Below are 6,887 nucleotides of genomic sequence, written 5' to 3' on the forward strand. Positions count from 1 at the left end.
ACAAGCTGTATTTGTTAAAGAAAGAAATCAAATTTTTTTACTTTACAAAACCTTTTTTAAGCTTATATATAGTCAATTAAATATAACAAAAAATATGATCCCACAAATATGAGGCGTAAAACGGTTCTTTTACTTGTTTTGTGGAAGGCTGTCTGCCTGCAATATTTTTCTATTATATAGAAACGGGAGTGAGGTAGGACGAACACGGCTAAAATGTTTGTCATAGGTATTTTTATATTATAGTTCAATTTCAGCCCTGAGCCCTTTCGTTCTCCTATTTTACTGACACGTGTTTGGTCTTTGTATTTTTCTTCCACTTCCATTTTCCTACTGCTTTCATGTCAGTTAAAGCGCTACCAATTCCACTTCGTCTTCCATGCTCTCTTCTTCTTCTTCTTCTTCTTCTCTTTGAGTTTTTTCCTTGCTGGTTCTTGGGAAACTACGAGCTCAGTTTCACGGTTCTCTTTGTATATGTATTCTTCGATCATATGATGCTGCGCATTTCTAAAGTGTTGCATGTAAGTAATTTCTTTTACTTTAGTGAAAAAATTGAGATTTTAACCTAAGATTTGAAATTGGGGTTTTAAGAAGTCAAATTGACCAGACAATTGAGAGTTCGCATAGGTTTTTATAGAGCGTAAGAGGAATAAACTGGTGAAGGTTGCAAAAAAGCTGCATCATAGTGATCTTTTTGGGTTATTATAATTTTTCATATTGATTATCATGATTTTCGTTAATTTGTCTTTCAATGCTTATAAAAGAGAAGTGGTTTGGTACTTATGGATTTTAGGCACATTGGTATTTCATTAATAAGTAAATGGTTCCAGGATGACAAACTCATAAAAATGCTTCATTTATCTTTCTTTTGGTTGAAATTGTCAATTTGGTTTGTACTTTCGTCATCTCTTATTCTTATCTCTTCCTCCAATACTTATGAATATTTTTTTATGTTTTGCTGCCCCAATCTATACATGTATGTTCCGATTTGTCGCTGATTTGCATAGACCTTTGATTCAATAAATAGTGTCAGTTCAGTTCTTTCTCCCCTTTCTTCTAGTGATCTTCTAACTTTATTGTTTATTTGTCCGCATTTTTACCTATGGTATAGAGCTTTCTTTAAATGTGGGGTTTTTTATATGGTCAATGTATAAACATATATCTACATTGATACTCAGGCAAAATAAGCCGTTAAGAAAATTTAAAAAGAACACCAAAGATGTAACACAAACAGGGTAAATTATCCATAATGAATTAACACGAGCTATATTTTGGGTCCGGTTATAGGACATGCAGCATGCGAACTAATTCTCTCTAACTACCAAATTGCACGTCCTTCGTTTTGTACAATAATATGAGCGGAGATAAGGTGTTGTTGCTATCTTTGAACTTGTGAAGCACTCTCCAATATTGGGAACTTGATTATGTTGAGCAAATCATATCAAATTTGTAAGTCAATACTGAAATCCATTCGAGTTACTTGAACTTGGAGGATAAGGGCTCCACTTCTGCTAATGTCTTTCATAAATTTGTTTCATCCCTGGGGGTTTTAGAAAGACATCATCATCAAACCTGCTCCTACTTTGAACACATGTATAGCTGCAAAACAAGTTCTTGCCAGGTAAACTTTGCAGAGAATGAATTGAAAGATGAAGGTACTATCTTAATTATATAGGCATTACAAGATATTTATGAGCTTTCGTCGGATATGGTAGACGTGAAAAGTTGATAGTTTGAGACTTTCTAGATAAATGACATTGTGCATTCACACTTCATGCTTCTACCTTTTTTCAGCATCAAAAAATTACTTAGGGATATGTTTGTCATCCTCTTTTAGTTACAGTCATATTCTGGATATAAATACACTTGAACGGTAAGATAACATGAACATTTTTCTGATAAGGTATATAAACCATTTAATTTTTTATCTCCCTCCTTCTTCAGTATTGCTTGCCTATCTAATGTGATTATTTATTTGGCCTTCAAGTGGTATGGAAAATAGGCAACACCTCTATATGCTCTGTGTGGCTAGAGTATCGAGTTTTTGTAGCATTTTTATCCATAGTTTCTCTGGCATATGTAATTCTCAATGTATTATCTATTTATGTCCTTGAATTATAATCTTCCTTCAAATTTTCTTTGTATCGGAAGCAGGTGCAACATTAACCAATTTCTTGTGTCTCTAGGAGTAGAAAAACGGAGTGTTTGCAGGGGTTTCTGCTTTGTAGACTTCACAGACACTCATTAGATTTTACTTTTGAAAATTGGTAAAAAGAAATTTAGCTATTAATATATAGTCATCTATTTAACTTTATGCGGTTTTAAATTTTGGTGGTATCAAACTATTTAAAAGAGATTACTATGTTAGAACCTCAAATCAACTGCAAAATATATTGTTGGAGATATCTCTTGAGTAGATAATAGTTGTCTTGCAAAAGATTAACCAGAAATATTTTTCCTGCACAAAAAATAAATTGGAATCATGAATCCTCATCAATGTCCGCATAACTGCTTATAGCTATTACAGATGACAAGAAGTAGTAGTTCTTTTGCTTTGCTACAAAAAAAAAAAAAAAAAAAGTTGTTTGCACATGCATTTTAGCAGCAATGGAAATAATGACTAAGATTTCAGCTACAATTAAGCTTGGTTTTTTTAATTATGGGGAAGTCGTTGGCAATCAAGGGGTTAAATCTGTTGAGCTTGGTTTTTTGTTGATTCTGGGAAAGTTGTTGGCAATCAAATTCTGGATTATTATATGATGATTTTTAAATTTTCCATATATAGAAAAGAAATAGAAAGAGATAAACTAGAAACGACATATGTTATGTCAATGACACCAAATGAATATTAAATGAATGGAATTGGGATATGGATGGAATATAATGAAATAGAGCCACCTTGAAGTTCGACTTCATTTTTATGGGATACATATTTAAGGAGAAAATGATATGAGATTATTTTAGAGGTTTGAAAACTGAAAGGCGTAAGAATGTTGTTAAATCCAATTTGGTTTTAGATACAATGATTAATGATTTAACAGCGACTGCTGCAACGATCTAAGTAAAACTAGAAGAAGATTCCCTTAAAAAATAAAAAAAGAAATAGAACAAGAGTTCAAAATCCCTTAGGCTGGGTAGTGCACCAAAGAGGTAATAGAGGCTTCATCAGGAAAAAAAGGTACTACTTAACTCATATATCTCCATCATCAAACTAAGAAAAAGAGGTATTTATGCATATCACTTTCCCATTCATAAAATTATTATGATTAAATCAAGAGAATTGGCCTTTTACGTAACTAAGTTAGATACTTGCTATGTTACCTTCAAAACTTATTATTAAATTTTTAATAGAAATTCTCCTAGAGCATGCTTTACAGAGCTGGTTGGCATTACTGGGATTGTCCCTAAAGAAGACCTTGATGCCTAGCTAGCGCCTGCCAAAGAAATGTCCTATTATTAAATGCTACCAATGAAGACAAGAAGAAACTTGTGGCTGCCGCATTCAACAATAAAGGTGGCTGCCATAACTGTTGCTTCTTTGGGATGGAATAGATAGAGGTAACTCTTTATCGTTTTTGCTCATTATACTTTGACAAAAATTACTACTAACTTTTATTTTTTTTATTCAAAGACTTGTGCAGGTTTAGTTTTAGTATATCTTAAACCTTAGGTATCTGGAACTGCATTTGATAAAGTATCATTATATACTTGCTTTCTCTATTAGCTTTACACTAAATTGTCGGATGACCATCTGATGAAAGTACAAAAAGTTTCGCTTGAAATATCTCTCTTCTCAAAGAGCAATAACACCTTAATCATGTTGGTTTTGTTTTTTAGATGCGTGATAATTAGTATCTAAATGTAACACACTAAACATTTTGAGTGAGATTTAACAATTGACACAACTTTTTGTCATACTTATGTATTTGTTGCACTTTTAACCGAAAAAATGGTATATGTATTTTCTCATAGAATCTATTAACATATTCTGAAGTTACAAATTACTGAAGTCCAAGATTTTGCTGATGAATAAGTTTTAAGTGAAATAATATGTTCAGTGCAACTCTGACCTCTAACAAGGTATTTGACTACAGAAAAGGCCCAGTAGTATCTACTTTTGTTGTCGCTGCCAGAGGAATATGACATCAGAAGTTCAGTGTACTTGAGAAGACAAAGATCCAGGAAGGGTTAAGGAAAGAAAACATAGTTGTGCAAGAAGAGCTGGATGCTTACAAGAAGAGTTCAAGTGCATTTTGATGCTTCATCTATGGAATGTAAGCAAGAGGAGCTGAGAGTAGTCCTTTTCGCTATTTCCATTTTCATATTCGAACTGTATAAATAGATATCTGATGCATCATGTTATCTAAGTAAGGTTTAGAATTGACTTGAATGCAAGTTTGCCCCAGCATACTGAGGATAAGTTTTACCAATTAACAGGAAGTTCCCGAGATCTTACAGGCTCTGCTTTTGCCATGGTTGGTGTGTGAGGAGGCATCAATGAAAAAATCTATGATGTTTAAGCACGGGCAACCTCAGCTAGTCTTAAAAACATGTACAAGTATAACAACTGGATGATGGTTACACAAACAAATTATATTGCTAAAATATTATAAATTATAATGATGAATTTTATACTGTCAGAAGGAAAAACTCTTAGTTATTGCAATTAATAGTTATCATTATTGCGTGTATGCAATTAAAGTCGTATATTATTGTTGCTCCCAAACGCACACGCAAATATACGTGGTCGACAAGTAATATAGGATTGTAAGTTCAGATATCGTACCCACAGGGACTTGTGATTAACTATCAACTAAATTAAATCAAACAATTAATCTATTCAAGCGAATCTTAAAGTATGAATATTTAACTAAAATTAATCTAAAGTAACAAATTAAGAGATCAAAAAAAACAACGACAAGTTTAACGGCGAATTCAATGTGGGTGAATATTCTAGAGTTATGGGTTAGCTAACAATCCCGTTGAGTTTTCTACTTAAATCGCCTAATTAATTTATCTGGTTTATTTGTTGATAGGGTTAATATTGCTCGTAGCCTTCTCCCGAAGAACAACTCGCCTATTCAAGCTAACCGAACGCCTATATTCCTATGGAATTAGAATTAACAAGAACGCACTAATAATTCCTGTATAGTAACCAAGCAAGGCGATTAGGTATATTCCTATCCTAACTGCAAATCCGCCCTCCCTAAGAGTTAAGATCTTGCTCTATTCAACCTTATATGCAATCTAGAATTCCCTCTCCCGAGTTCAATCCTAGATTCGTAGATAGTATTCAATTGGTGATCAAGCAATAAAATAATTAAGCGCTGTAGACACCGGATTTTTGACCCTCCCCGAGAATTTTCACATTTTTAGTGTGAATATGTGAAATTGGGTCTAATATAGCCATTTTAACTATTTTACTTTATTTCGTTGCAAAAAGAAAAAATCACAAAAATACATATATAAATTTTAGTTTATGTATTTCTCATAAACTTGAAAAAATACAAAAATTTTACTTTATTTTGGTACTTTATATAAATTCGAAAAATTACAAAAAAATATAATTCTATTAATGTTTTGTAGCCATTTTAATTTTGGAAAAATACAAAAATATTACTTTATATTTTGTCTTTATTAAAAAAACGAAAATTACAAAAAATAGTTTTATTAATATTTTGTAGCTATTTTAAATCTTGAAAAAATATTAAAAAGATATAGTTTTGTTAAATGTTAGTCTTATTTTGGTAGCTATTTTGCTTACATAGGACTAGTTAAGCAACGTCGTGTTCTTATTCTCGGATCCGGGCAAAAGAATAATATTCGGGTTCGAACTACCCGACTTTAGGCCTAATTTTCGGACCTAGCCCATAATAAACCGAGTCCATGACACATGGGGAACCCCACCACGCGTGGGGGACACAAACCTTGAACCCCACCACGCGTGGGGCTCATTTTTCTTGGCATTGGGTATCAAATACACGGACAAGGCCAAGGCAAAAGGGGGATTTTTGAAATTTTGGACTTGGAAATTTCTTGAAAAAACTGGTGCACTGTTCACCATCTTCTTCAAAGAAGACACCAACGAAACCCTACCACCAAGACTCCAAACGACCACCTCCATCGACGCGTCAACCACTGCTCGTCGCCACCACCAAACGACTACCCCGTCTCCTCCCAAACTCCCTCGCGACCACTCCGTCACCTTCCCCGGCACCCCTACTGTCGCAGTCAAACCTACTCAAAAACCTTGACTCCCTCACGTCCGAAACCGCCCAAACCACCACCAAAACCATCCTCGACCACTGCCCCGACGACACTGCTGTTCGTCGTCACCCCCACCAAACACCACCACCCTCGTTCCACCTCCAAACCCTCCCCAGCTGACCCCTCTCCGTCACGACCCCTCCAGCAAACCACCAGCTTTGTCGCACCCCCCGTCGCCAAAAACACCATCACCAGGCACACCAACAAACCACCACCAAACAGACCCTCCCGTCGACCCTAACCCAAAACCACCACGAAAACAACCAGTCCTACACCCTCACGACCACCGTCAACCACCAGCTCCCCTCGCCGACCACCGTCCGAACCAAACAACCCCAACTCCACCACCCGTCACTGTCCCTATCCCCCAGCCCGGCAAGCAACGCACAGCTGCTCCTTCCTCGCATCCAAACGACCCCTTTTTCTGCTTCATCCTCCTCGCGTCGACACCGTCCAAACGCCCGTCAGCAGCCCCCCTCGCGCCGACCTTACTGTAGTCGACATTGTTTCATCTTTCGCGAGCAGCTGTGGGTTGCTGCGATCCTGCTTGGCCGAGTTTTCTGTTTTCCGTCGAGGTCGACTTTGGTTCGTCGATGTCCGGTATGTCGAGGTTGTTGTCCGAG

At 35.9% G+C, this 6,887-nt stretch overlaps 1 long non-coding RNA gene across 2 annotated transcripts; it reads left to right on the plus strand.

Annotated features, from left to right (window-relative positions):
• Positions 1–237: 237 nt before the first annotated feature.
• On the plus strand, positions 238–4,579 carry LOC142166348 (uncharacterized). Of its 2 annotated transcripts, XR_012696703.1 has the most exons (3): positions 265–3,555; positions 4,092–4,271; positions 4,435–4,579. It is a non-coding gene; the product is annotated as an uncharacterized LOC142166348 (long non-coding RNA). The 2 variants fall into 2 exon arrangements; XR_012696702.1 differs by having other exon boundaries at positions 238–3,555; positions 4,092–4,457.
• The last annotated feature ends 2,308 nt before the right edge of the window (positions 4,580–6,887 follow it).

This window comes from Nicotiana tabacum, chromosome 11, assembly GCF_000715075.1.
Source record: "Nicotiana tabacum cultivar K326 chromosome 11, ASM71507v2, whole genome shotgun sequence".
Classification (NCBI taxonomy): domain Eukaryota; kingdom Viridiplantae; phylum Streptophyta; class Magnoliopsida; order Solanales; family Solanaceae; genus Nicotiana; species Nicotiana tabacum.